The 12,811-nt window shown below is 42.5% G+C and overlaps 1 protein-coding gene across 2 annotated transcripts in view; it reads left to right on the top strand.

Moving 5' to 3' along the window:
- The window catches only part of SLC45A4 (solute carrier family 45 member 4), an 85,215-nt gene that overhangs the window by 23,096 nt on the left and 49,308 nt on the right, over positions 1-12,811 (top strand). The window contains exon 1 of one of the 2 annotated variants that reach the window (XM_034763687.1): positions 12,639-12,706. The exons of the other annotated variant lie outside the window; for it this stretch is intronic. The gene's annotated coding sequence lies outside the window, so the exon portion shown is untranslated. Of the gene's footprint in view, positions 1-12,638; positions 12,707-12,811 lie in introns of those variants that run through there. 2 annotated transcript variants of the gene reach the window in all.

Below are 12,811 nucleotides of genomic sequence, written 5' to 3'. Positions count from 1 at the left end.
CCTGACCCAAAAGGCAGTTGCAGGAGGTCACAAAAGGTTATTTTAGGGGGGTTGTGGTATTGCCACCCTTACTTCTGCACTGCCTTCAGAGTTGGGGGAGGAGGGGGGGAGGCTGGAGAGCGGTGACTGTTGGCTGGGCACCCAGCTCTGAAGGCAGCGTCCTGCCAGCAGCAGTGCAGAAGTAAGGGTGGCAATACCATACCATGCCATCCATACTTCTGTTTAGCTCCTGGTGGCGGCTCTGTCTTCAGAGCTGGGCTCCCAGCCAGCAGCTGCCATTCTCCAGCTAGCCTGCTCCAAAGGCAGCGCTGCTACCAGCAGCAGCACAAAAGTAGCAGTACCACAACACCCCCTCGCACCCACAATACCTTGCGGACCCCTCAACTTCTTTTTCAGTCAGGACCCCTACAATTACACAACCATGAAATTTCAGATTTAAATAGCTGAAATCATGAAATTTACTATCTTTAAAAATCCTACACCTGTGAAATTGACCAAAATGGACCGTGAATTTGGAAGGGCCTGAACTATAAATTTCTCACAACACACTTGTAAGAGTGACTTTGAATTCAGTCTAGAGGCTGAGAGGGTACAAGTGGTTTTGCTCTCAGACTGTGGTGGAGGTTGGGGATGCTACTAGAAGGAGTATTTGTGTGGATGGGGTAAATTGTGCTGCGGCCAGAAAATCCTGGAGACACAACATTCAGCAGCTGTAGCAGATTTTTTAGAAAGCTCTGGTGCAGTGAATTCTGCAAGAACTTGAAGGGTTTAACATGTCCCTTATGCTATGAAAATGATGTACAGTAGAGGCTTAATGTTGTAGTTATGTTCCTGAAAAATGTGACTTCAAGCGAAACGGTGTTAAGCGAATCCAATTTCCCCATAAGAATTAATGTAAATGAGGGGGTTAGGATCCAGGGAAACTTTTTTTTCATCAGACAAGACTCTCTCTATATAGATCTAAAGTTTTAAACAAACTATTTAATACTGGTACACAGTGATGATTGTGAAGCTTGGTTGAGGTGGAGGAGTCAGAAGGTGGGATATTTCCCTTACTGCTAAATGATGAACTAGCAATTGGCTGAGCCCTCAAGGGTTAACTCTCTCACTCTACAAGGCAGCAGGAAAGGAGGGAGATGTGCACATTTCCCCTTTAAGTACACAGCCTTGTTAATTAGATCAGCTTGCTGAGACCACAGCTGCTGCAAGCTCTCTCCGTCCTGAGCCCTGGTGTGTTCCCCCCCGCTCTATGGAAGATGGGGTAAGCAGGGTGCAGGAGCAGGGGGGACAGGGACACCCTGACATTAGCCCCCCTCTTCCTTCCCTCCCCCCGCACAGCAAGCACGAGGCTCCTGGGAGCAGCTCCAAGGCAGAGGGCAGGAGCAGCACATGGCAGTGAGGGGAGGGACAGCTGCAATTGCTAGCCTGCTGGGCGGCTGCTGCACAGGGAACTTAGGGGGGCTGCTGGCCCACCCTGGTTCCAAGCCCCCACCAGCTAGCTGCAACAGGCTGCTCTTCCTGCAAGCAGTAGACCAAGCAGGCAGCTGCCAAACAACATTAGAAGGGAGCATTACACAACTTTAAACGAGCATGTTCCCTAATTGATCAGCAACGTAACAACGTTAACCGGGACGACTTTACGTGAGGAGTTACTGTACTGTTACTTAGAAATTTCTGTCCTCTAATGCAGTGTTTCTCAAACTGGGGTGTGCGGACCCCTGAGGGGTCCCCGAGGGTACTCCAGGGGGTCTGTGAGCCCCACTGATCAACTCAGGGCCGGTGCTACCATTTAGGCCAAGTAGGCAGTTGCCTAGGGCACCAAGATTTGGGGGTGCCAAAAAGTGGCGCCCCAATTTTTTTTTTTTTTTTTTTTTTACAGCGGCCAATGTGCTGGGAGGGAGAAGGAATCTGAGCCACCGGCAGGCAGCCCAGGGGTCTCCCGGGTCAGAGCTGCTGCATGGCTCCCTGGGTTGGGGGGGATGGGAGCTGCCGTGGGGGGGAGCTGCCACAGGGCTGGGGGGGGGCACAAGGTGCACTGGCCCTGGATCAACTCTTCCCCCTCCCTCCTAGAGCCATCTCCATGCCAGGGAACAGTTAGGAGGGGGAGGAGCAGGGAGGGGGCAGAAAGAGGAGGGGTGGGGGTGGGACCTTGGGGGAAGGGGTGGAGTGGGGGCTGAGTAGGGGTCTTGGCGGCCCATGAAAATTTTTAAATCAGGTCCTCCGCTTGCTAAAATTTGAGACCTGCTGCTCTAATGCATGCAGCCATCTGCTGGGGGGTGGCGGGAAGAGAAGCAATGCATGTCTGTTTTGTTTATTATGCAAGTTACTTTAGCTAAGATGACCTGTAATATCCGATACTTAACTGACAGACTCCATTAAATGGAAGAGGAGACCCATCCTTCTGCAGGGTAGTCTCCTGAATTTGATGGCTACAAACCAATAAAACCCACCAGCCTGGTTGAACTAGGAGGCTCAAGTACATACGTTGAAAATGCAAATATCTAGTAAACAGCATTACTTTGCAGTACTTTTTTAATTAGATTGGCATAACGGCACCTGGTGCTGTATTGTTGGCTCTATTTTTAAAAAGTTTCCTACAAAAAGACTTTACCTACCTAACTCAAAATTCTCAGGTGAGGTATAGGAAGAAATGGAGGCCTGGACACAGTTGTCATCATCACTTATAGTGGGGGGAGAGGACTTGAATGAAGAGTCTTTAATCTTATAATCCTTCAGCTCCTGTACTTCCTACCACATCCTTCTTTAGACCCCCCCCTTAAATTTACAACACTTACTTTGCGTACTGAGTGACTTTCCTGAGAATTTACAAGTAAATCTATTAGAATTCAAAACTGCATCCCTTTTATAAATTTAGCATGTCAGCCTTTGCACCAAATGATTTTAGTAGCAGAATAATCTCTTCAAACTTTCCTTATAAAGAACATTAATTGAAATCTTGTTTGGCTATGTTTTGAATAAATTAGGTCGCAGCTAACCTGTTTTATCCCTATCCCTGACAGGCTCAAGTAAACAGCTCAGATTACTCTTGAGTGCGACTTCAAAAATAACTCAAGGGATCACCATCCTTTTAAAGCTAATTTGTATGCAAAAGTTCTGTTGGTAGTAATGTGCCCTATGAGATCTCTTGGTAGATTACATGGCCCAGCTCTCACTACTCTTCAAAGGTTTCATGGTCACAATTTGAGCATCAGTGCTTCACCGGCCCTGTGGCATTACTGTCTTGCCTCCATTGTACACTGAGGGCATCTCTACACTGCAAAGTTGTCAATTCAATGCACTGGTTGGAGGTCAACTTAATCAAGTCGGTCAGTGTGACCTCGTGATCAATCCTTGCATGGATGCACAGAGAAGTGCACTCTGGGTAGCTAGCCCACAGTGCAACTAGCTGCAGGGGGTTTTGAGATGGGCTTGCAATGCCTCATGGGACCAAAACATTGTTGCAGCGGGGAATGGAAACATGGCTTCGACCTCCAATGGTGTAGTTTCCTCCCTCCCTTGAGATCAATGGCAAACAACCTTTTTTTTTTTTTGACACCCTGGCTTAGCCATGCATATGCTATAGCCCAGGAAGCATGGACCCTGCTCAGCTGTGCACTAGTGTGAGCTGGGATGGTGCCTCTAGCCTCTGTTTGCCAGAAGCTGGGAATGGGCGACAGAGGATGGTTCAGTTGATTACCTGTTCTGTTCATTCTTTCTGGGGCACCTGGCATTGGCCACTATCGGAGGACAGGATACTGGGCTAGATGGACCTTTGGTCTGACACAATATGGCTGTTCTTACTACAAACGCTTTGCGCCTTATCCTGCAGTATTTCCAGACCCGAGACAGGAGCCACCATGCAGAACATTGCAATGTCACTCAAGCAGTCCTGCTGTAAGCCATGGAATGAAACCATTCCCAGAGGCTGCTGGCAGTTGTGCAGCAACTGGGTATGGTGGAGCCCTGTTTCTGGTCCTGGGAAACCAGCACTGAGTGGTGGGATCGCATCATTATGCAACTATGAGATGACGAGCAGTGGCTGCAGAACTTCTGAATGTGGAAGGCCAATTTCCAGGAACTGTGTGCACAGCTTTCCCCAGGCCTGAAGCACAGCAACAGTAAAATGAGTCCTGCTCTGATAGTGGAGAAGCAAGCGGCAATCACACTCTGGAAGCTTGCAATGCCAGACTGCTACCGGTCTGTGGGGAATCAATTTGGAGTTTGTAAATGCACCGTAGGAGCTGTTGTTGTGATCCGAGTGTGGAGGGCCATTAATCAACTTCCCCTAAGAAGGGTAGTGACTCTGGGCAACACGCAGGACATAGTGGATGATTTTTGTCACGCTGCGGTTCCCTAACTTCCATGGGGCAATACATGGCATGCATATCCCTATCTTGGTACCAGACCACCTTGCCAAAGTGTATATAAATAGTGACGGATACTTTTCAATGATGTTGCAGGAGCTGGTAGATCACAGGGCATCAACATAGGATGGTCAAGAAAGGTGCATGACGTGCACATCTTTAGGAACACAGGTCTATTCAGAAAGCAGAATCGGGGACTTTCTTTCCAGATTGTAAAATAACCATTGATGTCGAAATGCCAGTAGTGATCCTGGGAGACCCAGCCAACCCCTGGCTCCCATGGCTCAGGAAGCTATACACCTTAATTCTGATCACTAGTGTTCTCACGGGGGAAAATGAAGAGGGGAGGGGAGATCCTTTCAAAGTCAGTTTTCAGTAATGCTGAACACACATTTTAATGTGCTCTTAATATGGTTATTGCATGGCATTGCTACAGTGCAGAATTAAGGTTGTTTGGGTGCCTAACTGTATTTCCATATTTTAACATGTTTTGAGTTTTTCAGTTTTAAACTTAGCTCTGAATTTCCTGCGTTTGTAGTGCTTGGTTTTGGGATAACCTGGCTGTGAAATATTTTTACCTTTTTAGGTTATTGATCTGTGCTCACCATTAATTTTAGTTTAATGTGTGTCTTGAATTTACTTTTGGAGAATCATGTGCTGGAGTCTTGGTGAAATTTTTCTTTTATAAAGTGGTCTTCCCAATGAACTACCTAGAGAACCACTGCCTAAGAAAGAACTTTGAGTTTTTGATGGAGTTAACATAAGACGGCCATACTGGGTCAGACCAATGGTCCATCTAGCCCAGTATCCAGTCTTCTGACAATGGCCAATGCCAGATGCTTCAGAGGGAACAAACACCACAGGCAATCATCAATCCATCCCGTCGTCCACTGTCTGCTTCTGGCAAACAGTGACCAGGGACACGTAAAGCATGGTGTTGCATCCCTGACCCTCCTGCCTCATAGCCATTGATGGACCAATTCTCCATGAACTTATCTTCTTCTTTTTTTAAATCCTTTTTATGGTAGTGAGTTAAGAACAGAACACTACCTCCTCTCTATTGTTCCTTATAATAAAAGGAAGGAAGAGGCTGCTCTGAAAAATGTACCTTCTTGGCCTTATTAAAGGCCGTGAAAGAGGAGGTCCTTTCAAATAGTGCTCTATATGCAGTAATAGTTTTCTGGTGCCCTCCTTCTGTGGCTCTTGAAGTCTACTGATCTGATATCTGAGCAAAGCTTTGATCCCAAGAGTGCTTCCCATGCTCGCAGACTCCAGCTAGGCTTTGGGAGTATTGAACAAAAATTCTTGAGTCCCTAGGCTTTCTCCTAGAGATTTTTGGATAGATGTGTGTTTTTTTTTTTGAGAAGGGAACATAGCACCTCCCACCGAGAACATGGGAAAGAGGAGTAGAGAAATACTGTTGAACAAATTCAGAGTCACAAAACTGCATCAGGATGTCCTAATAGTGCTTTCTTCTCACTGGGATTTTTCATTGCATGATGCATGGAAACATTAAGTCAAGAAGATAGAATGTCACAGCAAGCAGCACGATGTCAGCCTTGGAATGATCTTGTGGCTCTGTGATGCCATTGGTTGAAATAGATCTTCAGTTTTGAGTGTCACTGACATATGGTACGCCAATGCTTAAAGATAAACTTCTTCAGCACCACAATTCAGTCTGTGCTAATTTGCACAATAAGGAACTTTGCACTTTCCGTTCATTATTCAAAACGTAACCAAGGTTATGAATGGCTAACTGGAAAGCGCATACTTTCACCTTAAAATATAAGCCCAAAGAGTCTCCTGTAAGACACTTTAGTCTTTTTTTTCTGCCCATGCAGTGGGAAAAGTAGACAATACAGTAATACAAATGTATTTGGTATATCTAGGAGTCTAGTCATCGATCAAGAACCTATTATGCCAGGTGCTGTACAAATGCCGGAATAAAGACCGCCCTTGGTGGAGTATGACAGATGTGACCCCAGAGAAATGATTACAAAGTCCTTGAAAGGTTCTTCACTAATCACTCATTCTATGTGCAGCTAGAACAATCAAAACAGACAGACCAGCCCCTCAGCAGAACTAATGTCACTAATACATAAGTTCCTGGTCGTTAAACTTTAAAATGGATGTGAACTCCTGTGCTGATGTAGCCATTTTGTTACTCTTTTCTGTCTGTCAAATCTTTTAAGAAATGTTTGTGCCACTTAATGTGAGGCTTTTCAAAGTGGTGGGGCGGGAGAAGCGTTGTCGTAATTAGATCATCTGAAAATCTTCATTAAAATCAAGCGAGTGTGGATTTGTTCACTGCCGTGACATTCCACCAACTTAACAATTGAAGAGCCACTTCAAAAATCCAATAGAGTGCAGAGCCACAAAACTTAACAAATCTAAAATAGAAAAATGCATGCACTAAGAAATTAATCTTTTTACCTCTCCGTACTGCTGTTCCTGCATTGTAAAATGGGGATGATGATCCTGAACTCCTTTTTAAAGCATTTCGAGATTGGCAGATGAAAAGCACTAGATAAGAGTTAGGTATTGCTGGTATTTATTACTTTTTATCTACAACCTTATTACTTTAATAGCTTACTGAGTATCAGGAAATGCATAAGTTCTCATAATAACACTAACCCACATTTGCGTTGCCTATCAAAGTTAAATTGTTGCTAGTGGCCGGTTTACATTTAAAAACTAGTAGTATTATGGTATAGAGTACTGGGAAGTTCTGAGATCCTGACTCCCTGCAGCTGATGCGTTTACATTGTGGCCTCAGAACATCACAGTAGCGGAGAAGGAAGAGAGCGTAATGATCCAGCCCACCATGTGTGCGTGCCAAGATTCTCTTCAAGCTGTCTCATCTACCTTATGGGGAACATCCAAATTCCTCCTTTCCTAGATTGCCTGTTCATCCTAGCTATCCTGCTTCACAGTGCAGGATATCTCTGTTCCTACTCCCAGGTTGGCTACCTCCCTTCCCTTTTAGACAGCATGCCTCTGCCTAATATACAAGCCCCAACCTCGTTGGAAGCTACATGCATGATTTAATCAGCGCTAAGAACCATGAGTATTTTTAACTATATAAGGAGCGAAAGGATATTGGTCCATTACTAAATGAAAATGATATGATTAGCAATAATGCAGACAAGGCAGATGTGTTTAAATAATTTTTGTTCTATATTTGGGAGGAGAAGCTAGATGAGGTGTTGATGAAACACTTTCCATCCATAATAGCTTAGGATGTTGAACAGTAGCTACGAAAGCTTAAAGCAGCAAGTCTGGTTAACTTGCATTCCAAGAGTTTTAAAAGATGGAAGAGGAGCTTGCTAGGCCAGTAATGTTAGGATTTTTAGCAAGACTTGGAACACTGGAAGAAAGCTAATGTTGTGTCGCTATTTAAAAAGGGTAAATGGGACAACCTAGGTACTTTAGGCCTGTGAGCCTCACATCAGTCCTGGACAAAAAACTAACAATTGATATGGTACTCAGTTAAATATAGAATTAAGGGGGAGTAATATATCCAGTTAGACAAGATCTAGTTTCCATAAACCCATGTTGGTTAGCAATTATCTTGTTTTGAGATTACAGGTCTGATAAAGGTAAACCTCCTATATTACCTTCAAGGCATTTGACTTGGTACCACATGACACTTTGATTTAAAAAAAAAAAAAAAAAAAAACTAGAATGGTCTCAGTATACCATGTTGACTCGGTATGTCAGCCAGTTTTTAAGCCATTTAATAAGTAACTATAAACAGGGAACCATCATCAAGCAGGTGTGTTTTCCAGTGTGGTTCTGTAGCATAGGGCCAGGAATTGATTCTTGGCCCTATTTGATAAAAATGTTAATGACCTAGAAGAAAATATAAAATCATCCCTGCTAATGTTTGCAGATGACCCAACGATCAGAGCGTGGTAAATAATGAAGAGGACAGGTCAGTGGTGCAGTGTTCTGGATTGCTTGGTAAACTGGGTGCAAATAAACTCTATAGTCTTTAATATGACCAAATCTAAAGTATGCATCTAGAAACTAAAAATGCAGGCCATACTTACAGGATGGAAATCAGTGACTGAAAAGGACACAAGGTCATGGCAGATAATTGGCTTAATATAAACTCCCAGCATGAAGCTGTTCTTGGATGTATAATGAGAGGAATCTACAGTCAAAGTAAGTAGGCTATATTACCTCTGTATTTGGTGCTGGTGCCACCGCTGCTGGAATACTGTGTCCAGTTCTGCTGTCAACAATTAAAGAAGGATGTTAATAAATTGGAGAGTCTTCAGAGAAGAGCCACACAAATGATTATAGGGCTGGAAAACATGCCTTATAGTGATTTGAGCTCCTTGAGTCTATCTGTTTAGTTTGTCAAAGAAAAAGTTGAGGGGTGGCTTGATCACAGTTCATAAATACCTACATAGGGAATAATAGAAATTGGATAACCGGATTCTACAGTGACAAAGGTATAACAAGACCCAATGTCTGGAACTAAAGCTAGACAAATTCAGATGGGAAATGAGGTCAATTTTTAACCAGCGAGGATAATGAACCATTGGAACAATTTACCCAGGGGGCTGTGATTGGTAATCCATCAGTGGAAACATTTTTATTTTTTTTTTTTTTTTAAAAATAGATTTTTTTTTTTTTTTTTTCTTCTAAAAGATGCTTTAGTTCAAATAATTCAAGGAAGTCCTATGGCCTATGTTAGTTACACAGATACATCAGGCTTGATGATCACAATCGTTCCTTCTGACCTTATCTAAGAATCTGGGATGCCCAAATCTGCCTTTTGGGGCTACATCAGTCAATATTTTCTGGAAAAGGGTAGGATAACTCCCCCTGCCCCAGCAGAAGTTCCTCTTCCCTCCACCCAAAGAATTAAACCTGTCAAGAGTAACCGGCCTAGTTGAGAGAAGTGGAGGAAGTTCTTAATATCATGATTGTTGCAGAGGAGTCATGGTTAAGTGTCTGTCTTCGCTCCCTAACACAACCGTAGAACTGTCGTGCTGCTGTTCCACTTGTATTCTAATGGCCCCGTTTTTCTGTTTTATATTGAATATTTGGTTTTGGAAATCAGGGTGGGTGAGGAATTCACAAATAGACCAGTGAGCTTAAAGGCTCTTTAGGAAAGTTGTTGAGCTAACTATAGCATCACATTAGATCTCAGGGAATATTTTGGGGTGATCCTATTTTTCCTGTGGCTAGAACTTGTACCTTTCAGAGAGCCTCTTCCTTGCAACTAGGTATACTTGTTTATATTCTCTAGGTATCTGTTACTATACAGGATTCTTTTTGTGAGTCTCCATATTTTTAACCTTAAGTGTTGCTTTTAAAATAGAGAATAACAAATCTCTAATAGAGGAAGGAATTGGCACCTGAATAGTCCTAATAATTGTATCCACAGCATTGATCTGTAGTACTATTCGTGCTTAGCAAATATATGGTAAACATGTTTTCATTAGCTGGGGTTTACTGTATTAGCAAAGTCACATGTTTTGGCATCCCTTACCCTTAAATTTCAAACAGGACAATAGAGGAAGTTGTTGACTTCAACAATTGTATTTTGCTTCTCCCCTTGTGTTTGCAAATCATAACAATATTGTCCCTGAATGTTCAGAAACACCCAGCAATATATCCCGAAAGCACACCTCCTCTCTGGCTAAGGAGTTCAGGCATGCAGTTTAGCGAGCATGTCACTTTATAAAATAAGTTACTTTGGGTACCATTGGATGAGGGGTTATTAAACATTTTATTAAACTTCTGCAGAATTTCTGCATTGCATTTAAGCAATGAACTTTAAGTTAGACCATTTACCAGTTCACTTGTGTACTTAAGTAGTCTGGAAGTTTAAATACTCAGAATTGTGGAAGGAAGTCCAGATTATCTCCATTTTTTCCCCTCTTAAATGGAGAGAGTCAATAGATATTCTATGACTTCCTTTTACAAAGGAGCACTTGTCAAGCTATCCAATGTCCTTACTTATTATAATCTACAATGTTAGTTAATCTTTAAAATACTCAGTTTGGATAGTTTACTTAGCCTCTCTCTTAATTTGGCTAATGAAAACATACTAGCAGTCTCACTCTTACACAGAATAATGCAGCAATGTTTGGACTGTAAACAGTCCAAGCAAATACTTAATCCAATTGGGAGAATAATTTGAAAATACGTTTTTATTAGATTTTTTGTAAGACTGCTTTTTAAAGAATGCAGTCTGAATTTTTAGACTGTGCTAAAGTTTAGCCTCTTTGGAAGCCAACTATACAAAGCATCAATGGAGAGAGTGTCCTGCATTACAAGGAAAGGACAGTTCCTCAGCAGACTGTGGCTGGATCTGCAAAGCCCAGTTACTTTATTTAATAAATAAAATTAAAAAAAAAAAAAAAGTTGGAATCTCCTCAACTCTGGAGGATGACTATTAGCCCTAATCATGGGGATGATTGTTACAGGCACATCTCTCCAATGTGCCAGGGCATGCTCACTGCTCAACCCCTGGCTCTGCCACAGTCCCTGCCCCCCACTCACCTCTTCCTGCCCCCTCCCCTGAGCCTGCCGTGCCCTCGCTAATCTCCCTTCCCCCTCCCCCCCAGCCTCCTGCACACCAGGAAACAGCTGATAGGGAGGGGGAGGCACTGATTGGCAGAGCTGCTGGTGGGTGGGGGAGCTGATGGGGCTGGGGGGCCTGCTGATGTATTACTGTGGCTCTTTACCAATGTACATTGGTAAATTCTGGCTCCTTCTCAGGCTCAGATTGGCCACCCCTGGCATAATACATGCTGTGAAGCATGAGGGTTCATAGGCAATTGCCTGATTCATACTCATGTGTAATTGTTTGATCATTTTACACTTCTCTAGCATCTAATACTAGCCACTGGAGAAAATCCACCAGATTGGCTGGACCTTCAGTCTGACCCAATATAACTATTCCTCTTCCTTGCCACCTCCCTCAACTTCCAGTTATTTTCCCTACTGCTTATAGACCTTCACCATCTCCATAATCATTCATTGGGCAGCATCAAAAGATATGGTAAATGCTTGACCAGAAAGCTGTGAAAGATAGAAAAAACTTTTCACAAATAATGGTTCACTTTTTTTTTTGTCTATCCAAAACCTTGACACTAAATTATAAGATTACCACCCTTCTAGAGTTCTTGTGTTTCTCAGGATATCTGTGAAAAAACTTAGCACAGATGAACTTGCACTAGAATGTTATAAAATAATGCTCACTTAATGTTCCTGTTGAAATATTAACTAAACTTATAGTTGTCACTGTCTTTATTTGGCTAAAGGTCAAGGTAAAATACTAGTATGCATAGAAATGAGTGTTGGAGAAGAACTGTTATGTAAGCAGTCCATCCTCCCCAGTACACATCTTACCACTTTAGATTTGTTCGTATCTAAATTGTCTTGTATAAAGGTTGAGTAAAAAGCCACATGCTTATTAAGATTATCTCTAGGTAGGCAGTAGATAAATGTAGAGAATTGTTCATACTATTTTATGGAACACGCCGAGATACTACGGTGCTGGGTATGATACAAAAACAGTGATAGAAAGCTTAGTGAACTTGTATGGCCGGGTGGAGGAATAGTTTAGTTTTCCTGAGTCAAATGTTTTACAAAGTTAGCATAATGTGCTGACTCTGTCCTCCTTTACGTTTAAGATGCCATGTGGCTTGTTTATAACATTATAGTTTTCCACAGGGACCTTCACTGCCATCTATTTACTATGCCTCTCTGCTTGCACTGCTTGAGGAAGGGAAGCCAGCTGTTTTAATGCCTAAACTGCTTGAATGCCAGGTAAAATGTAAACCAAACTCATCACTTCTAAAAGTATAACTGAGATTTATTATTATTATTGAACCGAACTGGAACAAAGTAATTCTAACATTGAAATTTGACCTGTGCTACTTATTGGTGTATATTTAAAATAAAATGAATAGACTGCTTTGTTAAATGGAAGCTGCATGAAATGTAAGATTTTTGGAGCCCTAGACACTAGTAAAGGGATTTTCATAATACAGTAGAAGCTCCGTTACAAAGCTCAGTTTCATAATACAGTAGAAGCTCGGGAATGGAAGTTGTTCATAACTCTGAACAAAAAGCAACAGAGGGTCCTGTGGCACCTTTGAGACTAACAGTGAAGGTTCCTGAGTCAAATGTTTTACAAAGTTAGCATAATGTGCTGACTCTGTCCTCCTTTACGTTTAAGATGCCATGTGGCTTGTTTATAACATTATAGTTTTCCACAGGGACCTTCACTGCCATCTATTTACTATGCCTCTCTGCTTGCACTGCTTGAGGAAGGGAAGCCAGCTGTTTTAATGCCTAAACTGCTTGAATGCCAGGTAAAATGTAAACCAAACTCATCACTTCTAAAAGTATAACTGAGATTTATTATTATTATTGAACCGAACTGGAACAAAGTAATTCTAACATTGAAATTTGACCTG

The sequence above is a fragment of the Trachemys scripta genome, chromosome 2 (genome assembly GCF_013100865.1).
Source record: "Trachemys scripta elegans isolate TJP31775 chromosome 2, CAS_Tse_1.0, whole genome shotgun sequence".
NCBI classification, from domain to species: domain Eukaryota; kingdom Metazoa; phylum Chordata; order Testudines; family Emydidae; genus Trachemys; species Trachemys scripta.
The sequence above is the reverse complement of the archived record's forward strand: the minus strand, read 5'-3'. Positions and strand labels throughout refer to the sequence as shown.